Here is an 18,784-nt window from a genome sequence, read left to right as displayed (position 1 = left end):
ACAAGAACTGGAGAATTGGCAAATACATGCGAAACCCAGTCAGGAACAATTTTGTTTGATTTACAAGAAGCCTCTTGTCTCTACGTTTAAATGTAGCCATGTGCCCTTACAGTCATCTGTCAGGCTGGGAGAATTTCCAGATAATCCAAACGGCACAGAGTTAGTACTTTTAATTTTTATTTCATCTCCTGCAAGTATGAACTCTGATTGTAATTACAGCTTCATCTGCTCTTGAATAATTTGTGCTTCTAAGGACCCCACTGACGGTGAATAAGAAACCTGCTTAAGACAGGAAATAATAAGGAAGCTATGCTTTGATACCATAGAGTATACAATGTGTGTCTTGAGGTCGCCATTAATCATTAAATACTTAACTCCCGTAACACTGCTCTACACTAGAGTCATGTGTTATTTTCTTTAGCCGTAATGTTAAATTAGAGGGGACAAAACCTAGAGCAGGACATGCTCTAAGGGAAAAAGTAAATTTATATATAGAAGAAACTTAATGCAATGGAACTAATCAGTTGAGGTAACCATTGTTTAATAAGATCAGGAAATTTGAACAATATTCCTTCTCTTGCCTCATTCTCCCATGCTTTTTCCAATTAGAGAAAACATAAAAGAGTCAGGCCTTCCCTATTTACATCCTAGATCTGCAGTCTAGGAGAGACCATTTAGGGTTGGATGACACTTTTATTTTACTTGAGTCAGAGCTTGGCCTTCATAACAAGGCTTAAATCAAAAAGATTCTATGCCCTCCTTGACAGGCCTACCTATGTGATGTTGAATACACCATTAGCATGGACATTTTAAATTGCTCCTCCATTAAAAAGTAATAGTAACACCCATCCTCCCATTAAATGGAGTTATTTTGATATAAAAATATGATGGAGAAGAAATGAGAAATGAGCGTAGGTAAACATGGATGGGCAATGCATCACATAATGGAATTTTGATGTTGCTGAAATTCTAGCACTTAACTACTTCCAAACTTTTTGCATGGAAGTAGAATCCTGGAAAAGTAACCAAGAGCCATACCCGATGTCTCACGGTTGATGCAAAGCACGATCTGAACTGGAATTCAAATTTCCTGAGTCTGAACCTACTATACTTTATGACAATGTATCACATCGCCTTACTTTCTACTTGCAAAATTCCATAAAGATTAATAATCTTGTTAGAGAAGGGTACAGTGTATGTCCCACACATCAACTATGAATTATTTCATACATTTCTACTCTCCTTGGTAGATGGTGATCTACCCTCTATGATTACTTCTGGATAAAGAAAGGAAAGATATATTTTTTAAATTGCTCTTTGCATTAACATGAGAAATATCTAAAGGTAGATGACTCCTTTTTAGGCATGAACATGATTGTAATTATCAACTCTGGATGGTGTTAAATCCACTTAACAACTGTGCTAACACTCACATTTAAACCAAGGCTCCATCATGGCCCACAAAGACTGCCCTCCCATCCACGTAGCTTCCTGCCTCTCCATTTTCTTTTTGCCAAAAATTCTATGCTTTTTTAAAAAACTTTTTATTTATTTATCTAATTTTTTAAGTATATTTTATTGATTATATTGTTACAATAGTTCCAATTTTTTCCCCTTTGGTCCCCTCTGCCCAGCACCACCCCTCCCCCAGTAATCCCCCCCCCAAGTCCATGCCCATGGGTCATACATATAAGCTCTCTCGCTTCACCCTTTCATATATTCTTCTTCTTTTATTAAAAATTAATTAATTAATTAATTTAACAATAAAAAATAACAATCCCTCCCAAAAATATGGAACACTTCATGAATTTGAACGTCATCCTTGCGCAGGGGCCATGCTAATCTTTTCTGTATCATTCCAATTTTAGTATATGTGCTGCCAAAGTGAGCCCTGCCTCTCCATTTTCACAAGCTCTGTACAATGACCTCTTTTCATACTATTCCTTAAGCACAACAGACTGTTTTTGCAAACTGATCATTTCTTCTTCTTCCTAGAAAGTACCTCCTCCAAATATGTACATGACTTCTTCCTTCTTTTTATCCAGGTCTCCCCTCAAATGTCTCTACACCGAGAAGGCACTTTTGACCGCCTTATCAAAAACAACATCCTTCTAAACCCCCATCACTTTGTCCCCTTAATACTTTGCTTGATATTTATTTTAGGTATTTATGATCTGTTTCCCTCTAGCTTAATGTAAGCTCTTTGAAAGTGGGTCTTTACTTTATACTATGTCCTATTTATTCTCAGCACCTAGATCAGGGCCTGGCATGTGGAAGGAGAAGAAAAAAAATGTGTCAAGAAAAAAATATTAATTTTCTAATATAATCCTTAAACAACGTTAGACTTTTTTGTTTAACAATCAAGGAGACATTCTATCAGAAGGAATCCATCAACTATAGGTATCTTTTAAAGAAATACTTTCACTTCCCTTGAGTAATAATTACCTCAATCATTTCAGTTGCTGTATAATAATTTCTGATTGTATTTGGAATTCTTAATCATCAACGTGGTATACTTCAATGACTTTGCCTGTTATGTGGAACACCAGCACATAATGATAAATACTCAATCAATTAAAAATGTTTTGAAATGAGCAGATGTTTATAGAAATGTAAAATCTCTCCAAGTGTGGACTCAATTAATAACATTTTAGCTGGCATCTTATCATATGTACGCGATGGGCCTATATACTTGAGATTTATGGATCTGAAACATTTCCTTATGATGCTAAGTGGCTGGCAGAGATCCCAAAGTTAGTTTTGCTGACAATGATGATGATGAAGATTCAGTAATTTTAATATCAGTATTCTATGATGAGGAGGAAAGAGAACAGAAGGAGAAAGAAAAAAAGACACCAGTATAATGCAAAATATATTTCTTAATTTTGAGAATAACAAAGGAAAACGGGAGCTGAATTGTGGAAATCTCAACACATAAATAAATTAAACATATTCAAGAAGTAGAAAATGGAATAGAACAATAATCAGAGAAGAAACTGCAAAAATGTAGTCAAAAAATTGCTTCCCAAAGTAGCCTTAGGTTTAGGCAGTTTTATAACCAAGTTTTTTTTGAGTTTTCCAAACACAAGTAATGTCGTTTATATATAAGCGCTATGGAACACTTAAAAAAAATTCCCAGTGTATACACTGACTGTAATACTGATAAAATTGAGAGACCATAATATCAGAAGACTTCAGACCAATAACAATTATAAACATGGAAACAAAAATAGTGAATATAAAGTCTAGCATATTGAACTAACCAAGAAGGATTCATCATATTCAAGAAGTTTGTACTGAAATGCAAGAACATTTAATTTCAACACTTGCAATATAATCAATCATAGCATATTTTTAAAAAATTTGCCTTATCACTTGAACTGACTTTAAAGGCATTTGATAAAATTCTTTATTTAAAAAAATAATTCTTAGTATTTATATACCTGAATCATAACAGGGATTGTCTAACCAAACTCAGATACAATATCATACTTGACAGTGAAATACCCCAAGCAATTTTATTAAAGTCAAGAAAGAGACAACGATGCTCTCTTTCATCTTTATTATTTAAAAATATTTTGAAATTTCTAATCCACATAGCCCATGTAATAAGGTACAGTCAGGACAAATAGATCTCACTCTTTGAAAGAACAAAAATAAAATCTATTTTTTCCCATGTTATCGAATATCCAGATTATACAAAAGAGATGCCTGGAGAAAAGTTTACTAAGATATCTGGTTACCAAAAAATATACCAAAGTAATTTACTTTATTGCATACTAGAAATAGTGTTTAGAAAATACAAGAAACACTATCAATAGTAAAAATTACACTGAGTACCATTGTCAAAATTAGTAGGGAGCCAAGGCCTATATGGAGGCAACCTGAAGAATATTGAAAAAAAATTAATAAACCAGGAGGCACACATATTCCTGGATAGTTAAACTTGATATTATCAAGCTATCAATCCTGAGAAATTGATGGATATGTCTGATGGACTGTCAGCAACATATATGTATATAGTTTGCAGCTGTTACATGATTTTTATTTCCCAATCATTTAAAATGCTTTAACTGAGTTCTCCACAATCCCTTTAGAAGTATTGCTAGAATTTCATTCAGTAATTCTCTTGGTCATTCTAGCTAATTTTTCAGGAACAAAGAAAAACAACACTAGCCTTAAGTCATGAACAGCATCATCAACATTCTTTAATAATTATCTATTTTACTATTGAGTTGGACAAAAAGTGTGTTATGTTTTTTTCCATAAAAGACACATTTTTCATTGTCACCAATAACTATTGATTTGGACATACTGAGTATGTCGGCTGCCTCCTGCTATTGGCTTCTAGTGGGCAGGGGCCAGGGGTGCTGCTAAACACCTTCCAATGCATAAGGCAGCCCCACAGCAAAGAACTATTTGGCCTAAATGTCAAAAGTACCAAGAAACTTAGGAAGCCACTTTTGACACATTTGATCAGACACAGCACCTTCTCCATACACTGCACAAACATTTTCTTTTGTTTCTGTTGCATTTTTACCTTTCTTTAAATAATAAAGCATGATATGCTAAAAATGTGTATCTTCTTTCATTTCATACTAAAATGGCTGCAGAAAAATTCACCAATTTTGGAGAGTTTTTTTTTTTTAAATGCACACCGGTACAGCTGTCACAATACAATCTAACAAAATCATTTCAAAGAAAGTTAAATACAACTAAGCCCTCCTAGAACCATCCTATGAAAAAAAGGTAATGGACTTTTGGGTCAAACTAATACATCTTGGCTGATATGGCTTGCTTAAACCAGTTCAACTGCAAAACTATGAGCTCAAACTCAACATGTGTATCTTTATTAACCCTTACAAAATTTATAGGTAAGTTGATTAATTCATTTATCCACTCAAAACCTTTTATTTAATACCAGGTTTGGAACCTTCCTGAGCGAAGTGTTAGAGGCATCAGGATGCCATTGTGAAAGTGTCACAAGTGAGAGCCAGGCATGAGCTGCAGCTGAATAGAGGTTCTGTAATAGAGGTGCATCCAGTACAATTCTGGAAGCTATGGTCTCAGTGGCAGAGAAATGAAATAGTAGCACAATTTTACAATAAATAATGGTCAGCATTTACTTTTATGTTCTGCCCCGTTTCATTTCACAATTAGCACCGTTTTGACAACAGTAAACTTATGCCATATGTATACTAAAAGAAATAAGCCAGAAATGCAAATTAATACCAATGCAATAATAAAATAATGTTTCTACTAATGTAGCCCATACCTTTTCTTCTTCACATCAGAAAGCTGTTCCCGTGTCTATATTCAGATACTACCAAATAACAGAAACATCTTAACTCTAGGAAATATATGGATAAGTGGCCACTATTGTATACTTAAGCTATCTGCTTTCAGAGTGAAAACTTCCCATGTTTTATTCTAAGAGATTTAAAGCATCCAGCATTTTAATTCATATATGTATGAGTCCAAAGGGAAAAATATTTTTCATTTGCTAGCTGAGAAAGTTATTAATTTTGAGAGAAAAGTTTAATTAAGATTAAACAAACTTACATTGTTTGTTAGCTTTAAGGCATAAAGTTCTAAAAGCAGGATAATTGCTGTTGTGAAAAATATTTTCTTGTGCATAAGCCCACTGCTGTATATTTTAAATTTCAAATATCTTATCTTTACAAGAAAGTCACAGGATAACAAAACTAAGGTGGTTCATAATTTCCAATTACCTATTAGGACACTGTTGCTATTTTTTTTAACATGGAAAAGTACTTAGATTAAGAAAATATAGAACTCAATAGCAAAAAATAAATCCTATTAACTATGGACAAAAAATCCGAATAGCTATTTTTTTCCAAAGAAGACACACAGATGGCCAACAGGCACATGAGAAGGTACTCAAGGCCACCAGTCATCAGGGAATGCAAATCAAATCACAATGAGACATCACCTCACATCTATTAGAATGGCTATTATCAAAAAGACAAGAGATAACAAATGCTGGTGAGAATGTAGAAAAAAGAGACTTTTGTGTACTAGACGTTGGTGCAGCCACTGTGGAAAACAGGATGGAGTTTCCTCAAAAACACCAAAAAATAGAACTACTACTTTATAATCCAAAAATTTCACTGACCCAAGAAATATGTAAACACTAACTCAAAAAGATATACCCACCTCCATGTTCATTACACCATTATTTACAACAGCCAAGATATCAAAACAACTTAAATGTCCATCAACAAATGAATGGAAAAAGAAAATATGGTACATAAGTGGCACACACACTCACACACTCATACACAATGCAATACTATTCATCTGATAGAAACAAAATGAAATCTTGCCATTTGCAATACCATGGATGGACCTTATGGACACTACACTAGGTGAAATAAGTCAGACAGAAAAAGACAAATACCGTATGATCTCATTATATGTAGAAGTTAAAAAAAAAAAAGAAGAAGAAGAAGCTCATGCAGAGAATAGATTGGGGGCCAGAAGTGGGTGGAATGGGTAAAGTGAGTCAAAAAGGACAAACTTCCAGTCCTAAAATAAGTAAGTCACAGGGACATAATGTAGAGCAGAGTGACTATAGTTAATAGTACGCTATTGCATTATTTGAAAGTTGCTGAGAGTACATCTTAAAAGTTGTCATCACAAAAAAAATTCTGTAACTCTGTATGATAATGAATTTAATTAGGATTGTCATGATCACTTGGCAATATATACAGATTGCAAATCTTTATGTTGTACACCTGAAACTAATACAATGTTCTATGTCAATAATACCTCAATAAAAAGCTTATTTAAAAATTATTAATAAACCCATGAACAAACTGGGGGTTTTGAAAATACAGATTTAAAAAATGAGTATTTTCCCTTTGTAATAAAAGTGAGTATTGACAACTATAAGTAAAAGTATTGGGAAGTGGTCAGATTGAAAGCTATAAAGACAAAGTAAAAAAGAAGATATGTGAGGACTGGGATCATAACTGCATGCAGTTATATTTTTTTGGGGGGGAGGGGAAAGAAGACTGGTTTAAGCAATAATATAAATTAGCAGGAGGTGTTTCTATCAACAAGAAATAGTTTGAAAGAAACACCTCTGTGGAGTACAAGATTAGAAGAGTTAGACTCTATTAAAAGGGAAACTCTCAAACCAACTTTGCCCAGATTTTAACTTTATAGATTACTATGACACAGTGTGACAGCAGCAGGTGCTAAACCTTCCTTATTTATCTCAAGATATGGTGATATGACTCCACACCTCATCTCAGGAATTATAAATATTTCAAATGTTCTTTCTTTTGAATCAGTAATTAGAAATTTAGCTTTTCAATTAAGTGAAAACTTTAGATTATGGTTTTAGTGGAGCTAATCTTGTCAGTACATTTTATTATCACATGTAAAGTGAATTTTTGCATATTTAGAATCAACTCATTCTAATAATCTGTATCTTGATGAAAACTTAAAGACAGGTTTAAGTAAGGCTGATTGATAGTCTAATCACTAGGGAAATAATTAACTATAAAACAAGTTTACCCATTCATATCAGTAAACAATTCATGACATCCTATAATTTCTTTTTAAAAAAGGGTAATTATAATAACCCCCACCACACTCCAAGGACAAAAGCCTATGTTTTATGTAGGACATTATCTGTTGCCTTAGACTAATCTCACATATAATCTTTAACAAAATGTCAAAATATTCTCTGGATATAAAATTTAGAAAGCATTCTGATAGACATCAGATTTGTGTGTGTTTGCGTGTATGTGTATGTATACATGCGTGTGTGCATTTTAAGGAAAAATCAACCATTTAATAATGTAGCTCTAGAACATGGGTAGGCAAGTCGTTTATCTTCTCTGTGCTTCCATTTTAAACCTTTAAAATGAGAGTAAAAATATACTTTGTGCTTAAACAAGCACTAAATTAGTAAGATATTATGATTACTATATAAGTAAGAAAGATATATATTTAAACAGAGATATAAGCAACACCTGGTATGTACGAGGTCTGTCCAGAAGGTATCCAGCCATGTAATATGACATTTATTGAAGAAAGTAAAAAATACAAGAAATGTTGTACATAGGACAATGATGCCTCAGTCCCCTTCAAAGTAGGCACCATGGGACCTCACACAGTTCTCCCAATCACCTTTAGCTGCCCCATCATATTTTTCTGAATCTCTTCGATGAGCTGAAATCTCTTCCCTTTCAAAGGTGATTTTAGTTTTGGGAAAAGCCAGATGTCACAGGGTATCAAGTCTGGGCTGTAGGGGGGCTGAGTCACCTGGGTGATTTGATGTTTCACAAAAAAAATCTCTGCATGAGACATGATGCACGAGTGGGCGCATTGTCGTGATGAAACTGCTGATCACCAGTTGCCCATAGCTGCGACCTTCTGAATTATCTACATAGTTTCTGTAAAGGAATGTTCAAGCTTTACACAAAATTTGATGCAGATTCATTGCTCTACTCGCTCAGTCATTTTGAATGTGATGGCCACACAGTACACATACTCAATGGTATCTGTCTCCCCCACTGACTAGTACAGTGAAGTCTTCACTGTTCACGCATGCTCATTCCAGTCCACTTTCCTTGGCTGCCAGGTTACATACATATCTCATAAAACATTCTCATTATATTAACAATGGCTGGACTTTTTTTGAACAGACCTCATATACTATATGATGAATGATATTTGATGAATATATGTGTATGTGTGTGTACATATACATACACATATATACACATATATTCATAAATAATAATTTGTTTGACATAAATATGAATAGTATGCATTAAAGGTAGAATGGGATATCTTGAGGAACATAAGCAAAGGCTGACCTTGACACCCAATTAATGGGTCACTGTAAGCACCAATGGGAGGATAAACTCATCTTCTGTGAGTCAATCAGCCCCACCTTCCTACCAGGAAGAGGTGATATAAAGGTTAAGATCATGGACTCTGGAGTCAGCCTGCCTGGGTTTAAATCCAAATCCTCCATCTATTACTTATATGATCTTACAATCATTTGAACTGTAGTCAGAAAGTAGAGGTAACCATATTACCTTATTCATAGATTTAATGAGGGGGTGTTGGTTATCGGCATAATTCATGTAAAGAATTTGAGTTTCAATTACCACCTAGGTGCTATTCCCCAGGGGCTACCTTATTCCAGGCCTCACAATGGCTGGTTTCCAAATATCAGGCTGAGTTGTGGTCATTGAAAACAAGGACAAACGAATGTGAGACCTGGCAAATACATCACTCCTTGCTTTATAAGACTTCCCAGTTGTTTTACTCAGATAACAAGTTTGAGGGTTACTATATATGTCATTAGCAGGGCTATTAATTGGACTGAATATATCTTTTCCTAATTTATGAAATTTCTTCCCCAGATGAATACTATAAAATCATGGCTGAGAACTAGATATTTAACTCCAATTTATATTCAAGCTTATTTAAACCCATCAAAATGTATTAGAAGTTAACTTTTTGTAAGTTTTAAAGTTATCTCCAGTTTCAGCATTGTTCTCTATTTTCCAAATTGTCCAGATTTACTTTGACAGCTTAAGGTCTGGGATAGATAACAGGGGTGAGAGAGAGAGAAAGCTGAAAGCAGAAATAGAAACCCTCAAAGGTCCTTAGATGGGTTTCTGCTCTGGTTTCTTTTTTTTTTTCACCCTTGGGGAAATGCACCAATAATACACTAATGCCTGGAATTGGGTTTTTTTTCTCTGCATTCAGAGTAGGGCTATGCCTTGGCCATAAGGAGTTGGGAAGTAGAAGCCTCAGGCAGAGTGACTAATAGAGCCACTTGTCTAGTCAACCTGGTGGTGACCAATCTAATGGGAGCAGCATCATTTTCCATAAAAGAAGGATGACAGCCCTGCCTGAGGCTGCTTGCAAGTCACCGGGCTTTTGTGAGGCTTGTGCGAGATGACATGTGCAATGCCTGACTGCCACACCTTGTAGGCATTCACTGTGTTTGAATCAGTAACAGTCTCCAGGACTGCCTCCTTCCCGGCTGTGCCTTGGAAGCAGCTCTTTCCATGGAGGATGGGAGAGGCCATCTGAGCACTGAGAGCAAGTTCCCAAACTCTCCAGTTGGACTGTCAGCCACAATGTCTCAGCGAGCTTATTAATCTACAGACAAGTGTGTGCAAAAGATTTCTACACTGTCTTTAAAAGCACTACCCCAAGGCGCATGAAAGGATGCTCAACATCACTAGCCATCAGAGAGATGCAAATAAAAACCACAATGAGATACCACCTCACACCGGTCAGAATGGCCATCATCAACAAATCAACAAACAACAAGTGCTGGTGAGGATGCCGAGAAACGGGAACCCTAGTGCACTGTCGGTGGGAATGCAGACTGGTGCAGCCACTGTGGAAAACAGTATGGAATTTCCTCAAAAAACTAAAAAGGGAACTGCCTTTTGATCCAGAGATTCCACTGCTAAGAGTATACCATAAGAATCCTGAAACACCAATTCAAAAGAACCTATGAATCCTATGTTCATAGCAGCGCTGTTTACAATAGCCAAGTGCTGGAAACAGCCCAAGTGCCATCTGTAGATGAGTGGATCAAAAAACTAAGGAGTACCCAATGGAGTATTATGCAACAGAAAGGAAGAAGGAACGCCTAGCTTTTGCTACAGCATGGATAGAACTTGAGAGTATTATGCTAAGTGCAATAAGACAAATACCATATGATCTCACCTAATACGGGAACCTAATGAACAAAACAAATGAACAAGCAAAATAGAACCAGAGACATGGAAACAGGGAATAGACTGACCATGACCAGAGGAGTGTGAGGAGGGAAAAGGGTGGGGGGAGAAGGGGAAGGAACTACTCAAGGAACTAATATGAATGACCCATGGACATGGCCAACTAAATGGGGATGAACTATGGGAGATGGGGTAGGTGGGCGGAGCAGGGGAGAGCAACGGGGGGAAAATGGGACAACTGTAATAGAAAAACAATAAAAAAATAAATTTTAAAAAATAACTAAATAAAATAAAAGCAGTGCCCCAGCACAGTGACAAAATGAATATATAATAGCACGATAGTAGAGCAATAAGGCTGCATCTGTCTATAATTTGCATTATTAGTACAAAAGTCTTCATCCCCGCCACACACCTAATAACGTTTGTACACAGGGTCATTTACAAACTCGGTTGTGTTTATATTTTAAGCCTCAGTACTCTTTATTTGAAGAGGAAAATATTTGTCTTAAGCGTCACCTTCTCAACGCATCACACCTTTTCTTTCTCTGACGATCCTACAGAGCTTCTCAGTAAAGCAAATTATTATGTCTCCAAACTTTGAAAACATTTTAAAGAAATCGAAATGTGTTCAGGATATTCCTATGCTTTTAACCCCAGCGGTCTTTTTTAATTACGTTACAAGAGCACTAACAATTTTCCGGGCCCCTCTGGGAGCGATGTTAGGGGAGAGGGAAGACAAGGGAATTAAAGTCAGGCCTTTGAGTTCTAACACAAAACAGCCCTCCTCGATCCCATATACATGTTGGTTTCTTCTTGCTTCAAAAATGCATTGGAGGCATTAAGTTAATGTTTATAAATGTGATCGATTGCGATAAAGTTTTTGGATTTTTTGTAGGATAAGGCAATAAGCACCAAATTGATGTGTTTACATATAATTTTTATTAATTTGGGGTACATGAGAATAGAGTTTACTATAGTACCTCCCCAACTATGTAGAAAATTTTGGCCATATGATTCCTTAAAATTGCAGATAACCTATTTAGAATTTATCTAAGGCAATTTATCGTAATTATTTGAACGTGTGCACATCCAAATCCAACCAGTCATGTGATTAATTGCTATTTTGATCTGCTGGCTAATTTGAAGGAAAAAAAAAAAAAAACTTTTCTTTACAGTATCCTATAACATAGGGCACTTCCCATCAGGCCATTTGAAATAGCAAGGTTTTACTCTAACTAATGGGTACCTTAAATTTATATCTAAATAAATGTATGTTAAACTATTTTTAGGATGATTTTATATTTGGAGTAATTAGAAAAGACATGCTATAGCATTAAATTTTCTTAGAAAATAAGCAAGAATTAACACCAAAGGACTCTCTTAATTCAAAAATATAAATAACAAAAAAAAGCTTTGTTATTGAAAGAATTTAAAAGGCCATTTTGGGGGGTGGGGGATTGAATAGGTAACTAAATGGATTAGCTGCATTTATTTTAGTTATCCTCACCTTCCAATTGAATAACATGCCAACACTACTGAAAATTATTTTGATCAACTGGAACATTTCCTGAGCTTATTTGGCACTGAAAATTAGATTCCAGGGAAGAAACAAAGGTGGTCCTTTCATAACTCACGTATGAAACATTTTTATTTTGACAGGGATCAAGACATGAGATCAACATGTGTGGACCATATAAAATAGCCCAGAACTTACATGATCTTTCAAAGGATTAATATAGCTATATGACAGAAACCCTGGCCCACGTGGAAAGTAGCATATTTTGGCTACATTTGCTCAAAAGAGTAGTCACTCTCAAACTGGAATTGTGTCTATATATATGCTCTTTAGGCAACTGAAACTTGTGGAAGGAATTTTATTGGCCCTATTTGCCTGAGATTGGACCAAGTGGAATTAATTCAAGTTGGTCTATGAGAAAAATGAAATTAGAGAATGAGACTTAGGGTTAACTTTCTAGTTACAATAACAAAACCATAGCATGTATTGAGTGAGAGCTTAATTTTGTACCAGACTACTGACATGTTATTGTATATTTTTAATGAGTCCCTAACTTTTATGTATAAAAGGTGGCATATTTACATAAAAATTATATTTATTTTCTTTAAAATAATGTATAATGAGAGAAATTATTAAAAGTATAAATGAACCCAAATTGACCATGAGTGTTGAATCTAGGTGATGGATACATGCAGTTTCATTATATAATTCCCTCTATAGTATATGGACACAGAAGAAATATTCAGAAGATATATGACACTATATATTATTTTAAGCAAGTAATAAGGAACATTTAAGAACATAATTTGAACAGCCCAATTTTTCTGCAGGAACTATATCTTGCAAATAAAATTCCTCTTATCAAAGTCTGAAATTTGACATTACCAAGATGGTTTTCATGTTTTCCTGAATAATCAAATTCAATAAACATGGGCAATTTTTAATCCAAAGGCTAGAGACCCACTTAGACTGCTTTACTACCCACAAATACTCTAATGGGGATCAATCACACCCAATTAAAACTCAAGGAATTATGAATATTTAATAGGTTTATCATGAGATAATTCAGCTGTTCGGTCCTCTCTAGGTTCATTCTAGGTGGACTCCCTCAAGCCGGAAATTAAATATCTTTACAGCATCATTTTCAAAGAGGCTCTGTGAATTTTGTTTGAAAAAATTAATATAAAAGAGCTTTGCATTTTGCACCAGAATTAAAATTTCTATGTATCTACTTGAAATTTTCAAGCTCTGTATTGCTCATATGAGTCCATGCTTACATTAAATAGAATAGTTTTGATAGTACTAGTTTATGAGTCTAAGTAAAAAAAACCACTTGAGTGACTTCTATATATTTCCCTTCAATAGCTTAACCTGACCTTTCTGCATGGCCCTCATTTTCTCTATAGATCAAATGTTGTTTTCTTCTTTCAAACAATTATATTTTATTGATTATGCTATACAGTTGTCCCGATTTTTCCTCCTTTGCCCCCCCCCACCCAGCACCTCCACTCCCTGAGGCAATCCCCTCCCCCACAAAAAAAGAAACTAAAACAGCCTAACGCGGCATAACAAACTTGAGCCTAGTCTCGTTGATCTCTGCAACATGGGGTCAAGAGAGCAGACTTTCAGCACCAGGCCACCTGGCGAGATGTTTACTAGGTGGGCAGCATCCACAACTGCTTCGTGCTTTTTTTTTTCTTCATCTGTAAATCACAATAGCATCTTCTTTGTATATTTATAGTGAATGTTCAATGAAATATTACCTATGAAGCACTTCAAACAGTGCCTAGTTCACAGTGCATTTTAGTAATTGCCTATTGATGCAGAAAAACAGCAGCGGTATAGCAAAATAGAGTTTTTTCCTTCTGTTGCTAAAATGCATGATTGACAAAGGCCACATTAGAATGGATGCTATCCTTTTACATACTCCCCCAGGACCAATATTTCCTTAGCCACGTGAGTGCATGTGTGTGCACACATTGTAGAACACTTGATCCTGTCCAAAATATCCATGGAGACATTATGTCCGTAGTTAATATAACCCCACTCTTCTGCAAGATTTGAACACTGACCCACCTACTTAACCCCATGTGTAATTTATTACCAGTGAGGCAACTGAGTTAATAAGGGTTATTATTGGCAATACAACCATAACACAAGTATTGAACCAAGAAAACATAGTAGTGGTTTTCCATATATTAACCTGTAAACCCAATGGAGAAATAAATGTTATGGTATATTTGAACGTAGGGACATCTTCTAAGCATAGACATTAAGGACAGGCCCAAATAACAAAGATCTTTTCATACAGACCAAAAGTCTCCACAGACATTTTGGGCAAGACCAAATTTTAAGACCTTTTGGCATGGACCAAGTGTCTGCGAATTGTGTGTGTGTGTGTGTGTGTGTGTGTGTGTGTGTGTGTGTGTGTGTGTGTGTGTGTGTGTGTGTGTATTTGGTGTGTTTAATGGGAAAGATCATGTGTGCTGATACAAATACATTTGTTGATTATTGGTTTTGAAATATTTTCATAGCATGGTATAGAGGAGAGGAAGGTTATAGTCAACTGTTTTTGACAAGAATATTTTCTTCTATTTATTTTTAGGTCTGGTGAGAATTTAAGAACAACTTTTGGCAGTGTTAAGAGAAATGGCCAAGGAGCCCTATTGGAAACATTTGGCAGAACCACAACCAGCCCCCACATCTTCAGTGACGTTGTCTTTGCATCACTAATTTTATCCATGAATATCTATTTAGAAAAGATTTTTTCCCCTAGCCTTCCTTTCACTCTAGCTGTGGCATATATTTTTGTAATATAATTATACTTGTATAATGAGTATAAATAAGTCATTAAGATTCACAAACACAATACATAATTAATTGATGTGATTACAATAAGAAACAAGCACACAGAATACATATTTGTATATAAACTTATTCAACCACACAGGCACTGCAGACACTAGAGTTGGTTATGATAGGAAGGAGTAAACCCACTTATCCAGACACAAGATCTTGTTAATAAAGACATTTCTTATTCTCACTCTACAAGTATAAAAAGTTAGTAGTTTTTAGATGCTTTCTAATTTAGACAAATTTATAAAATAATATGATCATTTTGTGCAGTGAGGTAATACACTAATTCTAGCCTGACATTATTACCAATTACAAAAAAGTTTGTAATTTTCTCAAATTTCCATTCCAATATTTATGTCAAGTATGAATTACATTTCTCAAAGATATATATTTATATTTATATTTATATTTATATATATATATACCATATATGTGCATGTATTCAAAGTAGCTTGATCATTGTAACTCTCTTTTTAAAAAATGTAATTAATAAATTATTTTCTACACTCATTTTCATTCATTCATCTATTCCAAAATCTACTAGGTACTTGTGGTATACCTGTGTTTGTGTGTGTGTGTGTACTAATGGTAAATATGGCTAATACGATAGATACTTATTTATCATGTTACATTTCTTCTTGCTCAAATTCATGAAAGAAAACAGATCACTTAACATTTTACATGCAAAATATTTTTTTCTCTACATATAAGTAACTCTTTTGAAAAAGTCATTAGATCAAGTTGTATCGTTTTTTAAACTCTAATAACAGGACAGATTGACCTGGAGGTATCAAAGGCTATGCTTTTTCCACCTTATGTCACAGTGTCTTATGTATGCAAGAATGAAATGCTTCATTCTTTCAAGACAAACATTTAAGTTTCTCATCCAAAATGTTAAGTACTTGAACATCTCCAAGTTTCTGCTAAGGTACCCTGACTCATACTCCTTCTATTTGTGTATGTGTGTGTGTGTCTGTGTGTGTATTTTAATTTCTTTTTTAAATTATTGTTCTATTACAATTGTCCCAATTTTTCCCCCATTGCTCTCCATCATACTCCTTTTATACTGGAAGAAGGAAGGATATTGCTTTACTGATGACAATTCTATCAAGTTGACTTATTTGAGGTTGCCAATTGGGTGGCTAGAATAATGACCTTACATACATCACCCCATTACTAAATATCTGGCACCATCCAAGCCAAGGGCCTAACCGTTTCCTCCTTTTCAGCCAAGGCTCTACTAAAACTTCCTAAAATAATTCCCTGTACCCACTATGGCACTTCTCTTGCCTGCTGCCTGAGAAATAAGCATTCCACCTGCCTGTCTAGACTTCTATCTGTCATTACTTCTAATAAAGTTTGGGTTATGTGTGCCACCGTGGAAGATATTTCCTTCTTTCAAGCTTAGTTGAAGCCCTGGTTTTGATTTTTTTAAAAACTTAGGGGCCATCAAAGGTAAAAGGTCACCATATATGGTACCATGTAACCCTGGGATGAATGTACAGGAATGTGTTAAGGCTTAGGCTATAGTGTGAGTCTGCCAGATTGAACACCAAACACCACCACTTCCTAGCAGAGTGACTTTGGCAAAATTATCTAAATATCCTGTATTTCAGTTTCCTCATCTTTAAAAGAGTTGAATAATAATAATGGCTGATAGGTTTAAATGTGTTTAGCATAGTGTTTATACATAATAAGGGTTCAGTAACTCTTAGGGTTATTATTATGTCCGGGGGTAATATTCAAAATATTAACAACTATGAGAAGCATGTGCTTACCATGTTTCTAAGGACACTGACAAGGGTACCATCTTGTCTTTTATTAATCAATATTAATCTTTAGTAATTTGTTACCTAATAGCATTTGGATATATTTGCTTTGAACCCTGTTTCTCCCCTTAAGTAAAATAACAATCCTACAATACTATGCAGTGCTCTGCATGGTTAGATAACTTCTTTTTAGATATTGAAGTTAGTGTATTTAAACTTGAAAATGATACTGTTAATTTCAACTCAGAACACACACACTCGACTACAGAGTGCCGAGACTTACCCTAACTCAGAACGAGCATTCATAATAACCTCTGGCAGTGATAAGAGATGATCTCAGAACAAAACTGCTGAATGAAAGTGCATTGTTTTCTGCTTCAATGCATTTGTGCCCTGGGATAACCAGGAATAATTATTGGAACAAGCCTCTTGTTAATAATAATTACACTTCATTCTATGAAAACAAGAACAAACAGCAATTATCTATAATTTCTCATTTGCAAAACATTCTCATTATGCTAAGAATTCTTGTCTGTGTTTGATAATATTATGTTCTGTGTGTTGGAAAAACTCTACAGTTGTTTTTTTTTAATGTTTCAAACTATACTGGGCAATGTCTGATCAATACAATGCAGGCTTAAATGATTCCTGTTTTAAGACAGTACAATTTCTTTGGGTAGCATAAATGAGGAAGGAAATAGCATTTTTGGATTCCTTCAGTGAAGACAGGTTCATTAACCAAAATAAAAACACATTGTTTTTACATCAGCAAAAACTGGATTAGGAAAAGAGACAGAAGTCAGCCAGATTATCATTATGAACACAATAGATTCTTTTATAAAGGTATATGTTTGTTTGAATTCGATTTTAAATAAGGTCCAATTACAGATAAGTTTCTTAATTATCTCCTAATATATAAACTATATCTCTCTTTTCCTGATAATTTTTGCAAATAAAAGAAAAATGTGTGTCCCATACAGTTTCCCAAGGGTTGGATACTGCTATTGTAGAGTTATCAGGTAACTCCATCCTCTGTATTTTCCCTAAGTTGATATAATTAAATTACATCTAGAGGTTTGATTTTGGTGGGGATTGGGCAAAATGTCACAAGTAGTGTTGTTGTCTTCTGAGTTTCACTTGTGTGTTTTTAAAACCAGGAAGTACACAATGCATTTATAATGTGTCTTTCTGAAATGTTAGCATTCATTGACTATCATTGAATAGATCAATGATTATATTTCAGTTTGCAAAACAGTGATATTCTAATCTGATCGTTTTAATTTATTTATTAGCTGAAATACTTCAGAAAAAAAAAAAACTTTCTTCCCTTACCAACTGCTTGGTTATCCTGAGACACAGTTTACATTCTAAATGCAGGAAAAAAACTCCATTGTCCCCTTTTATTTGCCAATTTTCAGAAGAATAAGCTTGTTCCCTAGCATCTTACAAAAAAGGAACAATGTGGTTTTTTTTGTTTATTTTTATGTTTTTGTATTTCGTGCCATTATAAATTTTGTGGTTGTAAATATATTCCAATTTTATCTTTTACTGATGCTCAAATTATTGAATGTTTGACCAATGGAACCTATTCGGATTGACTACTTGGTCCTTTTGAAGAAATCCCTATAGTCTATCTAAGCTTTCTTGCTTTCTGGAATGACAATATATTCCAGGCTCATTTTGATGTTTTCTACCCTGTAGTTGAATTAGCCATTTCTTCAAGGAGCCCTAATTCCTTTTAGCAAAGAATGGTATTAAATTCCAGCCCACTAATGCTTTCAAAACATGTTAGAGGAAAAAGAATAAATGTTTTCTCCAGCCTTATCCTAATAAATATAGTTTCAGGTGATTCAAATTTTTGTCACCTTTATTTGAATTTGTGGTAGAACTTAACT

At 34.7% G+C, this 18,784-nt stretch overlaps 1 non-coding gene across 1 annotated transcript; it reads right to left on the bottom strand.

Annotated features, from left to right (window-relative positions):
• Window positions 1-1,785: 1,785 nt before the first annotated feature.
• LOC150000975 (U6 spliceosomal RNA) lies at window positions 1,786-1,892 on the bottom strand. The gene has a single exon (XR_016513885.1). It is a non-coding gene; the product is annotated as a U6 spliceosomal RNA (small nuclear RNA).
• Window positions 1,893-18,784: the final 16,892 nt, after the last annotated feature.

This window comes from Furipterus horrens, unplaced genomic scaffold, assembly GCF_987537825.1.
Source record: "Furipterus horrens unplaced genomic scaffold, mFurHor1.1.pri manual_scaffold_10, whole genome shotgun sequence".
Lineage (NCBI taxonomy): Eukaryota > Metazoa > Chordata > Mammalia > Chiroptera > Furipteridae > Furipterus > Furipterus horrens.
Note: the sequence above shows the minus strand (reverse complement) of the source record. Positions and strands in the feature narration are given on the sequence as shown.